We start from the raw sequence: 17,351 nt of genomic DNA, 5'->3' as shown, positions 1-17,351 counted from the left end.
TGTTAGCCTTAGGCTATGCCTGTTACAGGTCTGCCCGCCTGAGCTCTCTGTCGTCCTGCAGGCAAAATGGCGGCGGCGCGCTCGCAGGCCTGGGCAAAAAACCTCCTGGTTGGGTTGGCACCCCGATGGCCCCCCCGACCCGCCCAGGGCCTGGGTGCAGGCCAACGCCCGTCGGGCTCAGACCACCTCGGTGTTGGCCTCGGATTATGTTTGTGTACCTCAGTCTGTCCGATTCCTGGAGTACGGATCCAAGATGGATGCTCCTCTCCTGACTGGTGGGAGGCCGAGTTCTGAAGTGGCCTCCGTGCAGGAAAGGCGCCGCACAACTGCAGCTGCTTGCTGCCCGGCTGGTCAGCGAAGGTCAGTGGTCGTGGGCGCAGGGCCTAACTGGTCCCTGTGACGCCTTGGTTCCACTGCTGATGGCCCTTCAGCTGGAGCAGCCACTGCTGCCGCTGCCGCCGCCGCTGCCGCCGATCTCTGACTGCCTCGTTTTTGCTCACGATGAAAAGTGAGACTTTAAATGGGTCTGTGAAGCGTCCCCCATGATGACTCTCTTTTATTCACTAATTTGTTTGTTTACTCATTCATGGGACAGACAGCTACCCTCTGACTGTTCTGGGCCCAGAAGTATATCCCTGTGATAGAATGGCTGCCTAACCTCTGCTTGGTTGGCATCACAAACCATCACCACAATAGAACCCAGAAAGCTTCATCAACGCTTTGCCAAGCACTAGTGGAGAAAGGAGACATAGCACTTCCCTACCTCTGTCCTCAGTCAAGGTTTCTGTTGCTATGATGAGACACTGTCTGAAAGCAACTTGAGTAGGAAGGGGTTTATTTCCACTTACAGCTTGTAGTCTATTCTTTTGGAAAGGTAGGCGAAGAACCTGAATGGAGGATGTACATAGCTTTGTGCTATGTAAAAAGCTGACATATTTCCTGCTTCCCTCCAGTCTTACCAGTGTCCAGGGCAGCACCTAAGACATCGCTACCTTTAGGAGCTGAAAGTGACTTTGGACATTGGTCCCTGGTGCTCAAATCCAAGTCACTCAGGCTATCTGCAGCCAGACTGAAGCACCCATGGAGGGGGTGCTAATGCACCCCAGTACTAATTCCCCAGTGGTAGCATCACCTACAGTGAGGCAGGCCCTTTCAATCAGCCACCAATCAAGAAAAGGCACCACAGGCTCGTCCATGGGCTAATCTGGCAAGGATATTTTTTTTTAATTGAGGTACCCTCTTTCCAGAAGACTCTAGCTGGTCAACATAAAACTAGCCTGCTCACTGGACAAGCTTAGCAAGGCCTCCAAACTCGAAGAGTGGGAAATCTTGACTTCCCTCTCTCTGCTGTCTCTACACAGGCACCAGGTACTTAGAAGAACAAAGCTTAACCAGCCACTTTGTCTCAATGCACTAGGGCATTCCCAGACTTCCATTTATCCTGCCAGCAGCTTGCTCAAGTATTAACAGATATCAATCTAATATATTGTGCTGCAAGTACCATTATTTTCTTCTCAATCTATTTTACCTGCCACCTCTCCCAGGGGCAGATTGGGAAAAAATGTGGTAATTATATATTGATATAGTGTAGGCACGGGTTATATACAGAGCCCAGTGCACTTGGCTTCCTTATTAACCGGCTAAAAATGTAGTCGGCAGGGTCCTTTCTGGCTCCTTAAGAAATCTCTAAGGCTGAGCCGTTATATTGCTGTTTCTGATTTTTCTCCTTGTTTGTAAAATTGTCCTCTTTTACCAGGACCTCACAGGTATTGTACCAAGGCAGGGTTTTGAGGCATGACCCTGGTGTCATCCCCATTCGGCAAGGTTTCCATCTGAAGTCAGTTGCTAACTTCAGCCAATGGGCGATTTCTGAACAAAGACACAGTTCAGCTCCCCTGGGCTGGCTGCCTTGTCCCTGCACTACCTAATTAAGAACAAGTTAGTCAGCATGAAAAGTTCTTATTAGGAAAGGGTCATTGTACCATCACTATGGGCCTTCAGACAAAATAAATTACCTTATTGTAAAGGAGCACAGAAATCTTTGAGTATAAAGGCAGAACTGGAAAGATTTTTAAAAACACCCTATGAAGAAGCCACAGGGATTCAGGGCATTGCAAGGAACACTCTTGGTCTTTACTTGGTCAGTGTCTTGGTTAGGATTTCATTGCCATGAAGAGATACCATGACCAAGGCAACTCTTATAAAGGATGTTTAATTGGGGCTGGCTTATTTTGAGGTGCAGAATATTATCATCATTGCAAGAAGCATGGCAGTATCCACACAGGCACAGATCTGAAGGAGCTAAGATGTCTACAACGTGTTCTGAAGGTAAACGTTAAGATTGTCTCATGGGCAGCTAGGAGAAGGGTCTCAAAGCGCATTCCCACAGTGACACACTTTCTCCAACAAGGCCATACCTCCTAATAGTGCCACGCCTGGGCCAAGCACATTCAAACCATCAGTGTTATAGTTTGGATGTGAAATGCCCCCACCCCAGCCTCATATGCTTGACTATCTGGTCCCCAGCTGGAGGCACTGTTTAGGAAGATTATGGAACCTTTGGGAGGTGGAGTCTCAGTGGAGGAAATGGGTCACTGAAGAGAGGCCTTGAGCCTTATAAGGCCTTTAGAGCCTTGCCCCGTTTCCTGTTCATGTTCTCCTTTCTGATTGTGAAGCAAGATGAGCAGCTGCCTCCTGCTCTGCTGCCACTGTGTTCCCCACCATGGCAGACTGGGTCCCCTCAGCTGTCATGCAGAAGAAGCTCCTCTTCCATTAGGGTGCTCCACAATGGAGAGAAAACTAATACAGCTGGTTTGTCTAAATCCCTAAGTAGCAAGAGAAATGCCCATTCTTTTTTTTCATTTTTTTTTAATTGAGTATCTTCTTCATTTACATTGCCAATGGTAAAACCTTTCCCAATTTCCCCCTTCCCAAAAGCCCCCCTCCCCAACGATTTCCTACCCCTCCTCCCACCCCCTGCCTCCATGTATATGCCCCTCTACCCAACACAGTCCCACCTCTCCCCCAACTTCCTCCCCCCCATCTGTTTCCCTTTGTTGTGGCCTCTATTGAGCCTTTACCTCCTCCCACTCCTCCCACTGATGCCCAAAAAGGCGTTCCTCTGCCACATTTTTGGATGGAACCATATATACCCCTTGGTTGATGGTTCAGTCCCTGGGAGTCTTGGGGTGTCTGGGTGTCCAAAGTCATTGTTCTTCCCATGGGGCTATAAACCCCTTCAGCTCCTCTGGAACACCCTCCAGATCCTCCGTTGGGGACCCCAAGCTCAGTCCAATAGTTGGTTGCTAGTTTCTGCCTCTGAATTTGTAAGGCTCTGGCAGGGCATGTCATGGCTGTCTCCAGAGGGGCCCTGCCAGAAATGCCCATTCTTAAAAGAAAGACACTGGCACTTACAGTGAGGATGAACATGGAGAAACCGTGGTGTTCTTGTTCCTCGGGACTAGGTTACCAAACAGATCATAGAGCTAAGAGAAATGGGGGACAGCCAAGGAACTCACACATGGAGGATCCAGGCTGTTGCCTCTAAAGATGTCTGGTCCCTTAGCATCTCCTGTGGGCAAGGTAAATCCAAATCCCACTGGGGCTGCACCCTTCCTGATTTTCCTGACCTCACCCAGCCACAGTGTGCAAGGCTGATTGGGAACAGGCTGCTGGCCTGGGAAGTGGTCTAGCCTATATTCTGTCAGCTCCCCCTCAAGGCCCTTGGGGGAGGAGCAGACTTAGGAAGGAGTACATCCAGGAGACCATTGTGCCTCACCCAGCCCTGAGCATGGCTACACTAACAGAGAGCAGCAAAGTCAGCTGTTTTCTTCTACATTGCTCTTGTCTATACAGAAACATTGTTCTTCGCCAAAAGATTCCTTCGAGGTGGCAAAGAAGAATGACTTTGAGATAAAACTAAGCTGACTTCTGTCAGCTAGACCTAGAAGAGGGCACAAAGAAAAGTTTCCCCTTGAAGAAGGCCCTCTGCCAATTAAAAAAAATCAAGTCCAGAATTCATTATCTAACTTATTAAATATAACCTTTCCCACCACTATCCATTACCCTCCCCTACACACAAATAATAATAACTCTCAGTCAGGGTAACTGTAGCAATAAAGTAATTAGGGGAGCATACTGTCTCCGAATGAAAGCACCAATACTGTAACTTCCAGTTAAATTTAATTACTAGCTAATTTCCTTTACAATAGATGTCCTATTTTTTGAACAATATTCTCAGAAAAGAGATTATGTGCAAGCATAAAACTCTGCCCTATCTTAAGGAAGCAGAGCTGAGCTCCCTAATCCACCAGATACGAACAAGAGCAAGAGAAGGGATAAAACACAGCCCTGCCAGGGAGGCAAGTGCTCAGCACTGCATGATCAGGCCTCTAACAATGCTAAGAGCCATTAGGCAGATCTGCTGGCCCACATCCAGAGGACGGGCAGCCCTGTGTATCTGTGATGATTACTATTAACCACCAGCATGATCAAGAACATCAAGAAGACAATTCTCAGAGCATATATATGAGGGAGTTTCCAGGTTGTATTAATTAGGATCAGAAGACCCTTCCTAAATATAGGCAGTACCAATTTTTGGACTGGAAAACTGAGCTGAATAAAAAGAGAAAGCAAGTTGAACTTCCATCATGATGTCCCTGCTATGATGGACTAGGCACTCAAACAGTGGACAAAGAAAACCCTCCTTTCTCAAGTTGCTTTTGTCGTAGCATCAAGAAAATTAATTAATACAAGGACTGAGTAGGAACCAGCCTGTGTGTATGCGTATCACCTACTCACATGCAGGCCTCACATAAGTCCCCAAATTCTTCAGTGCCAGGTCAAGAATGGGTCACTGCCTCCAGAGAATTCCAGAACTTTTGGAGCCAGAGTACAGAGAACTCTAATGCCCCACAAAAATCCCCAACCTAACAACAAATCAGGAAGATGCATCCACAAACGCTTCTGGTTTGCCAGATTTCTTACCAAAGTGGTCCCAGGCTGCACACAGTAAACAACTCATGGATGATGATGAATGGTGAGATACACCGAGAAAAAGTGACAAAGAAATCAGGATCACTCCAGTCTGGAGCAGCAGAATAGCATACAGGCTGCTACCAGCTTCCTCTTCAGTCATTATTTCGCATAATTAACAATGGGGAGAACATAGGCATCCCACACCATATCAGTTACTTCTCTCATCGATATAACAAGATATAACAAATCAACTCAAGGAAGGGAAGACGCATTCTGGCTCACAGTTTGAGAGTACACAGTCCTTCATGGTAGGGATGAGTGACTGTATGAGGGTGAGGTCGCATGGCTCACCGTGTTTAGAAACATAGACTAAAAGTTTTTAGAATATGTTTTCAATATTCTCTAAAAGTCTGGAAAATGTAGGGGGGGAAATGGATGCATTTCTAAATGCATATGATCTGCTAAAATTAAAACTAGAAGATGTAAATAAGCAAATCATTACAAATAATGAGATCAAAGCTCTAACTGAAAGTCTACTCACAAACAAAAAGTCTGAGACTAGAGTGATTCACTCGTGAATCCCATCAAACTTTCAAGGAAACTGTAATATTGATACTTCTTAATTTGTTCCACAAAATAGAAAGAGATAAAACACTACCAAATTCTATCTATGGAGTCAGTATTATCCTGATAACGAAATAAGGTAAAGACCCAACAAAAAGAAAACCACAAATCAATTTTTCTGATGAACATAAGTGCAAAAATTACCAATAAAATACTTTCATACTAAACTGAGAAACATATCAATATGATCATATATCATGATCAAATGAGTTTCATCACAGAAATGCACATTAGGTTCTACATATGTAAATCAATAAGTGCAATATACTATATAAATAGACTTAAAGGCAGAAACCATATAATCATTTGGTTGGTGCTGAAAAGTATTCAACAGAGTTCAAAGTGCTTTTATGATGAAAATCCTGGAGGCATTAGGGACAGATGGAGCATATCTCAAGATACTAAAGGTGATGTATAACAAAGTTATGCCAGCATTATGCTTGACAGAAACAAACTAATAGCATCTTGTTCCTGGTTTTAGAGGAAATACTTTTTTAAAATTGTTCTTGAAGTATAAAAGCAATTAAAGGAAAGAAAGACAGAAATGGGATGAAAATAGGAAAGGAAGGAGTTAGGTCATTTTTATTTGCAGATGACATGATTCTATAATTAAAAGAGCCTGTAGAGTCTGTATGAAAATTCTTAGATCTAATAAACACAGTAGAGTTACAGGATACAAAATCAATACTAACAAACAAAACAAAACACTAGCCTTTATATATACCAACAATGAATTCTCTAAAAAGGAAAATATCTCACAGTAGCTGCAAAGAGTGTGATGTATCTAGGGATAAACCTAACCAAATAGACACATCTAACATAAAAAAGTCAGACTCTGCACCGGGAGCTGATCCCATACCTCAGAACTCCATATCCAAATACCACCAGGAAAGAGCAGAGTGCCAACACATCTGTGAGCACAGGGAAGGCCACTACTTCTGCTCAAATTCCTGGCCCAAAATGGACCTACCCAGAGCCATCAGAACTCAGAAAGCAAGGAAGAGCCAGGAACAGGATACTTTCGATTTGCATCTGTACCCCTCAACTGACCTTGTGTCACAGCTCTTTATACCCAAATTCCTCCTGGAGAGAACTGATCTCACAGGAGTACTGACGCAGACTTACAGGAGGGACAAGCCACAGTCAGGGACAGCAAAACCAGTTAACAACAGAAATAACTAGATGGTGAGAGGCAAGGGCAAGAATATAAGCAACAGAAACCAAGGCTAATTGGCATCATCAGAACCCAGTTTTCCCACCACAAAGAGCCCTAGATACCTCAGCACACCAGAAAAGCAAGACTCCGATTTAAAATCACGTCTCATGATGATGATAGAGGACTTTAAGAAGGACATAAAAAACTTCCTTAAAGAAATATAGAACACAGAAAAACAAGTTGAAGACCTCATAAAGGAAACACAAAAATCTCTTAAAGAATTACAGGAAAACACAACCAACGCAGGTGAAGGAATTGAACAAAACCATCCAGGGTCTAAAAAGGAAATAGAAACAATAAAGAAATCACAAAGGGAGACAACTCTGGAGATAGAAAACCTAGAAAAGAGATCAGGAGTCACAGATGCAAGCATCACCAACAGAATACAAGAGATAGAAGAGAGAATCTCAGGCATACAAGATACCATAGAAAACAGTGACACAACATTCAAAGAAAATGCAAAATGCAAAAAACTCCTAACCCAAAATATCTAGGAAATTCAGGACATGATGAGAAGACCAACTCTAAGGATAATAGGTATAGAAGAGAGTGAAGATTCCCAAATTAAAGGGCCAGTAAATATCTTCAACAAAATTATAGAAGAAAACTTCCCTAACCTAAATAAAGAGATGCCCATGAACATAGAAGAAGCCTACAGAACTCCAAATAGATTAACCAGAAAAGAAATTCCTCCTGTCACATAATAGTCAAAACACCAAATGCACAAAACAAAGAAGATTAAAAGCAGTAAGGGAAAAAGATTAAGTAACATATACAGGCAGACCTATCAGAATTACACCAGACTTCTCACCAGAGACTATGAAAGCTAGAAGATCCTGGGCCTATGTCATACAGAAATGCCAGCCCAGGATACTATACCTAGCAAAACTCTCAGTTACCATAGATGGAGAAACCAAACATGAGAAAACCAAATTTATACAATATCTTTCCACACATCCAGCCTTACAAAGGATAATAGATGGAAAACACCAACACAAGGAGGCATGCTATACCCTTAAAAAAGCAAGAAAGTAATATTCTTTCAACAAACCCAAAAGAAGATAGCCGGACAAACATAAAACTAACATGAAAAATAACAGGAAGCAAGAATCACTACTCCTTAATAGTTCTTAACATCAATGGACTCAATTCCCCAATAAAAAGATATAGAATAACAGACTGGCTACATAAATGGGGCACAGCATTTTGCAGCATACAGGAAATGCACCTCAGAGTCAAAGACAGACACTACCTCAGAGTGAATGACTGGAAAACAAATTTCTAAGAAAATGATCCCAAGGAACAAGCTGAAGTAGACACTCTAATATCAAATAAAATCAACTTTCAACCAAAAGTTATCAAAAAGAATAAGGAAGGACACCTCATATTCATCAAATGAAAAATCTACCAAGAAGAACTCTCAATTTTGAACATCTATGCTCCAAATGCAAGGGCACCCACATTCATAAAAGAAACTTTACTAAAGCTCAAAGCACACATTGCACCTCATACAGTAATAGTGGGAGACTTCAACACCCCACTCTCATCAATCATGGAAACACAAACTAAACAGAGATACCGTGAAACTAACAGAAGTTATAGACCAAAAGGATTTAACAGATATCTATAGGAAAATTCATCCTAAAACAAAAGAATATACCTTCTTCTCAGCACCTCATGGTACCTTCTCCAAAAATGACCATATATTTGGTCACAAAACAGCCCTCAACAGATACAAGAAGATTAAAATAATCCCATACATCCTATCAGATCACCATAGATTAAGGTTGATCTTCCATTTTTTAAAGATAAAATGTTGCATTAATCAACTTTTTAAAAAAGATTTTATTTTATTTATATGAGTACATTATAGCTGTCTTCAGACACACCAGAAAAGAGCATCAGATCCTATTATAGATGGTTGTGAGCCACCATGTGGTCGCTGGGGATTAAACTCAGGACCTCTGAAAGAGCAATCAGTGCTCGTTCAGATCACTGAGCCATCTCTCCAGACCCAAGGCTGGTCTTCAATAACAATAAAAACAACAGAAAGCACACATACACATGGAAGCTGAATAACAATCTAATCAATGATAACTTGAGAAAGAAAGAAAGAAAGAAAGAAAGAAAGAAAGAAAGAAAGAAAGAAAGAAAGAAAGAAAGAAAGAAAGAAAGAAAGAAAGAAAGAAAGAGAGGGGGGAGGGAGGGAGGAGGAAGGAAGGAAGGAAGGAAGGAAGGAAGGAAGGAAGGAAAGACTTTATAGAATTTAATGAAAATGAAGCCACAACATACCCAAACTTATGGAACACAATGAAAGCAGTGCTAGGAAGAAAACTCACAGCTCTGAGTGGCTCCAAATAGAAACTGGAGAGAGCATACACTAGCAGCTTAACAGCCCACCTGAAAGCTCTAGAACAGAAAGAAGCTAATACACCCAAGAGGAGAAGACAGCAGGAAATAAGCAAACTCACAGCTAAAATCAACTAAGTAGAAACAAAAAGAATTATACAAAGAATCAACAAAACCAGGAGCTGGTTCTTTGAGAAAATCAATAAGAGAGATAAACTCTTAGCCAAACTAACCAGAGGACACAGAGACAGTATCCAAATTAACAAAAGCAGAAATAAAAAGGGAGATAAAATAACAGAAACTGAGGAAATCCAAAAAATCATCAGATTCTATTACAAAAGCCTATATTCAACAAAGCTGGAAAATCAGGATGAAATAGACAATTTTCTAGACAGATACCAGGTACCAAAGTTAAAACAAGATCAGATAAACCATCTAAACATTCCCATAATATCTAAAGAAATAGAAGCAGTCATTATATTCTCCCAACCAAAAAAGTCTAGGAACAGATGGGTTTGGTGCAGAATTCTATCAGACCTTCAAAGACCTAATACCAATACTCTTCAAACTTTTCCACAAAACAAAAACAGAAGGAAAACTGCCAATTCTTTCTATGAAGGGACAGATATGCTGATACCAAAACCACACAGACCCAACAAAGAAAGAGAACTTCAGACCAATTTCCCTTATGAATATCGATGCAAAAATACTCAAAAAAAAAAAAAAAAAAAAAAAAAAACTCTTCCAAACCAAATCCAAAAACACATCAAAAGGATCATTCAACACAATCAAGTATACTTCATCCCAGGGATGCAGGGGTGGTTAAATATATGGAAATCCATCAATATAATCCACTACATAAACAAACTCAAAGACAAAAAAAATCACATGATCATTTCATTTGTTGTTGAAAAAGCATTTGAAAGGTCCTGAGGCCTCTGGCGTGAGCCTTCGGATCTCTGCTTCTGGATCCAGTACAGCCTGGGCTGCAATGCCACATCTCCAGGTCCTGCAAGAGGCAAGAGGGGCATCTGGGAGGCCGGCTGGGAGGAGTCAGTGTACTCTGATGAGGCCAGCAGGCCCCTGCAGGAGCCTTCAGGTGTCTGCTTCGGGATCTGAACAGCCCGGGCCACAGCACTCGGTCTCCAGGAAGTGCAAGAGACCTGGTGTGCACCCGGAAGCAGACTGGGAGCGCACAGCTTGCTCCAGCAACACAGAGCTTAGGTTCCATTCCTGAGGCCTCTGGCGGGAGCCTTCAGATCTCCACTTCCGGGATCCAGAACAGCCTGGGCAGCAACTCCACATCTCCAGGTCCTGCAAGAGGCAAGAGGGGCATCCAGAAGGCCAGCTGGGAGGAGTCAGTGTGCTCTGGTGAGACCAGCAGGCCCCTGTGGGAGCCTTCAGGTGTCTGCTTCGGGATCTGAACAGCCTGGGCCACAGCACCCTGTTTCCAGGCAGTGCAGGAGGTCAGCTCTGCACCAGAGGCCACCTGGGAAGAGGCAGCTTGCACTGGTAAGTCCAGCATTGACAAAACCAACTAACACCAGTGAGAACTAGATGGCAAAAGGCAAATGCAGGAACGTCACTAACAGAAATCAAGGCAATGTGGAAGCATCTGAACCCAATTCTCCTTTAACAGCATGTCCTGGATACCCCATCACACCAGTAAAACAAGATTTGGATTTAAAATCACTGGTCATGATGCTGGTACAGGAACACATGAAGGACATACTTAAAGAAATTCAGGAGAAAATGGATCAAAAGTTAGAAGCCCTTACAAGGGAAACACAAAAATCATTGAAAGAAATTCAGGAGAATACAAAAGCCAATAAGGAGGAAACGCAAAAATCACTTAAAGAAATACAGGAGAACTTTGGTCAACAGGCTGCGGTCATGAAAGAGGAAACACAAAAATCTCTTAAAGAATTACAGGAAAGCACAAACAAGCAAGTGAAGGAGCTAAGCAAAACCATCCAGGATCTAAAATCAGAAGTAGAAACAACTAAGAAAACTCAAAGGGAGACAACTTTGGAGATAGAGAACCTTTGGAAGAAATCAGGGGACAGAGATGCAAATATCAACAATGGAATACAAGAGATAGAAGAAGGACTCTCAGATGCTGAAGATACCATAGAAACCATGGACTCAACAGTTAAAGAAAATACAAAATGCAAAAAGCTTGTAACCCAAAATATCCAGGAAATCCAGGACACAATGAGAAGACCAAACCTAAGGATTATAGGCATAGATGAGAGTGAAGATTTACAACTTAAAGGGTCAGCAAATATCTTCAATAAAATTATGGAAGAAAACTTCCCTAACCTAAAGAGAGAGATGCCCATGAATATACAAGAAGCCTATAGAACTCCAAACAGACTGGACTAGAACAGAAATACCTCCCGTCACATAATAATCAAAACACCAAATGTACTAAACAAAGAAAGATTATTAAAGGCAGTAAGAGAAAAAGGCCAAGTAACCTATAAAGGAAGACCTATCAGAATCACAGCAGACTTCTCACCTGAGACTATGAAAGCTAGAAGATCCTGGGTAGATATCATGCAGACTCTAAGAGAACACAAATGCCAGCCAAAACTACTATACCCAGCAAAACTCTCAATCACCATAGATGGAGAAACTAAGACATTCCATGAAAAAACCAAGTTTACCCAATATCTATCCACAAACCCAGCCCTACAAAGGATAATAGGAGGAAAACACCAATACAAGGAGGGAAACTTCACCCTGGAAAAAGCAAGATAGTAACCTTCTCTCATCAAACCCAAAAGAAGTTAACCAATCAAATTTAAAAAATAACATCAAAAATGACAGGAAGTAACAATCACTATTCCTTAATATCTCTTAACATCAATGGACTCAATGCCCCAATAAAAAGACATAGACTGACTGGATACGTAAACAGGACCCTACATTTTGCTGTATACAGGAAACACACCTCAGGGTCAAAGACAAACACTACCTTAGAGTAAAAGGCTGGAAGACAATTTTACAAGCAAATGGTCTCAGGAAACAAGCTGGAGTAGCTATTCTAATATCAGATAAAATTGATTTTCAACCCAAAGTCATCAAAAGAGACTCTGACGGACACTTCTTGCTGGTCAAAGGAAAAATACAACAAGAAGAACTCTCAATCCTGAACATATATTCTCCAAATGCAAGGGCACCCTCATTCATAAAAGAAACTTTATTAAAGCTCAAAGCACACATTGCACCTAACACAATAATTGTGGGTGACTTCAACACTGCACTTTCCTCAATGGACCGATCAGGAAAACAGAAACTGAACAGAGACACAATGAAATTAATTGAAGCTTTGGACCAATTAGATTTAACAGATATATATAGAACACTCTATCCTAAAGCAAAAGAATATACCTTTTTCTCAGCACCTCATGGTACCTTCTCCAAAATCGACTATATAATTGATCACAAGAAAGACCTCAACAAATATAAAAAGATCGAACTAATCCCATGCCTCCTACCATATCACTATGGAGTAAAAGTGGTCTTCAATAGCAACGAAAACAACAGAAAACCCGCATACACGTGGAAACTGAACAATATTCTACTCAATGATACCTTGGTCAAGGAAGAAATAAAGAAAGAAATTAAAGACTTTTTAGAACTTAATGAAAATGAAGACACAACATACCCAAATCTATGGGACACAATGAAAGCAGTGCTAAGAGGAAAACTCAAAGCCCTGAGTGTCTCCAAAAAGAAAATGGAGAGCGCATACACTAACAGCTTAATGACACACCTGAAAGCCCTGTAACAAAAAGAAGCTATTTCACCCAGGAGGAGTAGAAGGCAGGAAATCATCAAACTCAGGGCCGAAATCAATCAAGTAGAAACAAAGAGAACCATACAAAGAATCAACAAAACCAGGAGCTGGTTCTTTGAGAAAATCAACAAGAAAGATAAACCCTTAGCCAGACTAACCAAAGGGCACAGAGACAGTATCTAGATTAACAAACGTAGAAATGAAAAGGGACATATAACAACAGAAACTGAGGAAATTCGAAAAATCATTAGATCCTACTACAAAAGCCTATACTCAACACAACTGGAGAATCTGGAGGATATGGACAGTTTTCGAGACAGATATCTGACACCAAAACTAAATCAGGATCAAATAGATCAACTAAACAGTCCCATAACACCTGAAGAAATAAAAAGGGTCATAGAAAGTCTCCCAACCAAAAAAAGCATGGGACCAGATGGCTTGTGCAGAATTCTATAAGACTTTCATAGAAGACCTAACACCAATACTCTTCAAACTATTCCACAAAATAGAAACAGAAGGAACTCTACCCAACTTGTTCTATGAAGCCACAATTATGCTGATACCAAAACCACACAAAGATCCAACAAAGAAAGAGAACTTCTGGCCAATTTCTCTTATGAATATTGATGCAAAAATACTTAATAAAATTCTTGCCAACCGAATTCAAGAACACATCAAAACGATCATCCACCATGATCAAGTAGGCTTCATCCCAGGATGCAGGGATGGTTCAATATAAGGAAAACCATCAATGCTATCCACTACATAAACAAACTCAAAGAAAAAAACCATATGATCATCTCATTAGATGCAGAAAAAGCATTTGACAAATTTCAACATCCTTTCATGCTAAAAGTCTTGGAAAGAACAGGAATTCAAGGCCCATACCTAAACATCGTTAAAGCAATATACAGCAAACCAGTAGCCAACATCAAACTAAACGGAGAGAAACTTGAATCAATCCCACTAAAATCAGGGACTAGACAAGGCTGTCCTCTTTCTCCATATCTTTTCAATATAGTACTTGAAGTTCTAGCTAGAGCAATTAGACAACATAAGGAGGTCAAGGGGATACAAATTGGAAAGGAAGAAGTCAAATTATCACTATTTGCAGATGACATGATAGTCTGCTTAAGTGACCCGAAAAACTCCACCAGAGAACTCCTACAGCTGATAAACAACTTCAGCAAAGTGGCTGGTTATAAAACCAACTCAAGCAAATCAGTTGCCTTCCTATACTCAAAGGATAAGCAGGCTGAGAAAGAAGTTAGGGAAATGACACCCTTCACAATAGCCACAAACAATATAAAGTATCTTGGTGTGACTCTAACCAAACAAGTGAAAGATCTATATGACAAGAACTTCAGGTCTCTGAAGAAGGAAATTGAAGAAGACCTCAGAAAATGGAAAAATCTGCCATGCTCGTGGATCAGCAGGATTAATATAGTTAAAATGGCCATCTTGCCAAAAACAATCTACAGATTCAATGCAATCCCCATCAAAATCCCAACTCAGTTCTTCACAGAGTTAGAAAAAGCAATTCTCAAATTCATCTGGAATAACAAAAAACCCAGGATAGCTAAAACTATTCTCAGCAACAAAAGAAATTCTGGGGGAATCAGTATCCCTGACTTCAAGCAATACTACAGAGCAATAGTGTTAAAAACTGCATGGTATTGTCACAGTGGCAGACAAGTGGACCAATGGAATAGAATTGAAGATCCAGAAATGAACCCACACACCTATGGTCACTTGATCTTCGACAAAGGAGCCAAAAACATCCAGTGAAAAAAAGATAGCCTTTTCAACAAATGGTGCTGGTTCAATTGGAGGCCAGCATGCAGAAGAATGCGAATTGATCAATTCTTATCTCCATGTACTAAACTTCACTCCAGGTGGATCAAGGACCTCCATGTAAAACCAGACACACTGAAACTAATAGAAAAGAAACTGGGGAAGAACCTAGAGGACATGGGCACGGGGGAAAAGTTCCTGAACAGATCACCAATAGCTTATGCTCTAAGATCAAGAATTGACAAATGGGACCTCATAACATTACAAAATTTCGGTAAGGCAAAGGACACTGTTAAAAGGACAAAGCAGCAACCATCAAATTGGGAAAGGATATTCACCAACCCTACATCTGATAGAGGGCTAATATCCAATATATACAAAGAACTCAAGAAGTTAGATCCCAGGGAACCAAATAACCCTTTTAAAAAATGGGGTACAGATCTAAACAAAGAATTTTCACCTGAAAAAATTCGAATGGCCGAGAGGCACCTTAAGAAGTGCTCAACATCATTAGTCATTAGGGAAATGCAAATTATAACAACCCTGAGATTTCACCTTACACCAGTCAGAATGGCTAAGGTAAAAAACTCAGGAGACAGCAGGTGTTGGCGAGGATGTGGAAAAAGAGGAACACTACTCCACTGCTAGTGGGGCTGTAAGATGGTACAACCACTTTGGAAATCAGTCTGGTGGTTCCTCAGAAAACTGGACATGACACTTCCTGAGGACCCTGCTATACCTCTCCTGGGCAAATACTCAAAGGTTCCCTGGCATGCAATAAAGACACATGCTCCATTATGTTCATAGCAGCCTTATTTATAATAGCCAGAAGCTGGAAAGAACCCAGATGCCCCTCAAAGGAGGAATGGATACAGAAAATGTGGTATATTTACACAATGGACTACTACTCAGCAATTAGAAACAATGAATTCACAAAATTTTTAGGCAAATGGTTTGATCTGGAAAATATCATCCTAAGTGAGGTTACCCAGTCACAAAAGAATACACATGGAATGCAATCTCTGATAAGTGGATATTAATTAGCCCGGAAGCTCTGCATACCCAAGGCACAAATCGCATAACAAATGACTCCCATGAAGAAGTATGGAGAGGGTCCTGATCCTGGAAAGAATTGATCTAGCATTGGAGTGGAATATAAGGACAGAGAAAAAAAGGAGGGAGGTGATTGGAGAATGGATGGAGAGAAGAAGGTTTATGGGACATATGGGGAGGGGGGATCCTGGAAAGGGGAAATCATTTGGAATGTAAACAAAGAATATAGAAAATAAAAATATTTAAAAAAAAAAGAAAGAAAAAGCATTTGACAAAATTCAGCATCCTTTCATGTTAAATGTTTTGGGAAGATCAGGAATTTAAGTCCCATACCTAAATAGTAGAAGCAATATACAGCAAACCAGTAGCCAACATCAACATTCCCCCATCCACCCCTTCAGACTTCCCTATTCTGGTATTCCCCTATACTGCTGCACTGAATGGATCATTCTAAATAGAGAGAAACTTGAATCAATCCCACTAAAATCAGGGACTAGACAAGGTTGCCCTCTCTCCCTATCTTGTACTCTCTACCTTCTAGTACTCTCTCCCAATATAGTACTTGAAGTTCTAGCCAGAGCAATTAGACAACAAAAGGAGGTCAAAGACATACAAATTGGAAAGGAAGAAGCCAAAATATCACTATTTGTAGATGATATGATGGTATACTTAAGTGACCCCAAAAGCTCCACCAGAGAACTCCTACAGCTGACAAACAACTTCAGCAAAGTGGCCAGATGTAAAATTAACTCAGACAAATCAGTAGCCTTCATATACTCAAAGGATAAATGGGCTGAGAAAGAAATTAAGGAAATGACACCCTTCACAATAGTCACAAACAATATGAAATATCTTGGTTTGACTCTAACCAAACAAGTAAGAGATCTGCATGACAAGAAGTTTAAGTCTCTGAGAAAAAAATCAAAGAAGACCTCAGAAGATAGAAAGATCTCCCATGCTCGTGGGTTGTCAGGATTAATATAATAAAAATGGCCATCTTGATGAAAGCAATATATAGATTCAATGTAATTCCCATCAGAATTCCAACTCAATTCTTCATAGAGTTAGAAAGCGATTCTCAAATTCATTTGGAATAATGAAAAACCCAGGATATGGAAAACTATTCTCAACAATTAAAGAACTTCTGGGGGAATCATCATTCCTGACCTCAAGCTTTACTACAGAACAATAGTGATTAAACTTGAATGGTTTTAGTACAGTGACAGACAGGTAGATCAATGTAATAGAAATGAAGATCCAGAAATGAATCCACACAGCTTTGATGTTCAACAAAGGATCTAAAACCATCCAATGGAAAAAAGACAGCATTTTAAAGAAATGGTGCTGGGTCAACTGGCAGTCAACATGTAGAAGGATGCAAATTGATCCATTCTTATTTCCCTGTACAAAGTTCAAGTCCAAGTGGATCAAGGACCCCCACATAAAACCAGATACACTGAATCTAATAGAAGAGAACATGGGGGAAAGCCTCAAACACTTGGTCACAGGGGAAAAGTTATTGAACAGAAC

Source organism: Apodemus sylvaticus, chromosome 12 (genome assembly GCF_947179515.1).
Source record: "Apodemus sylvaticus chromosome 12, mApoSyl1.1, whole genome shotgun sequence".
Lineage (NCBI taxonomy): Eukaryota > Metazoa > Chordata > Mammalia > Rodentia > Muridae > Apodemus > Apodemus sylvaticus.
Note: the sequence above shows the minus strand (reverse complement) of the source record.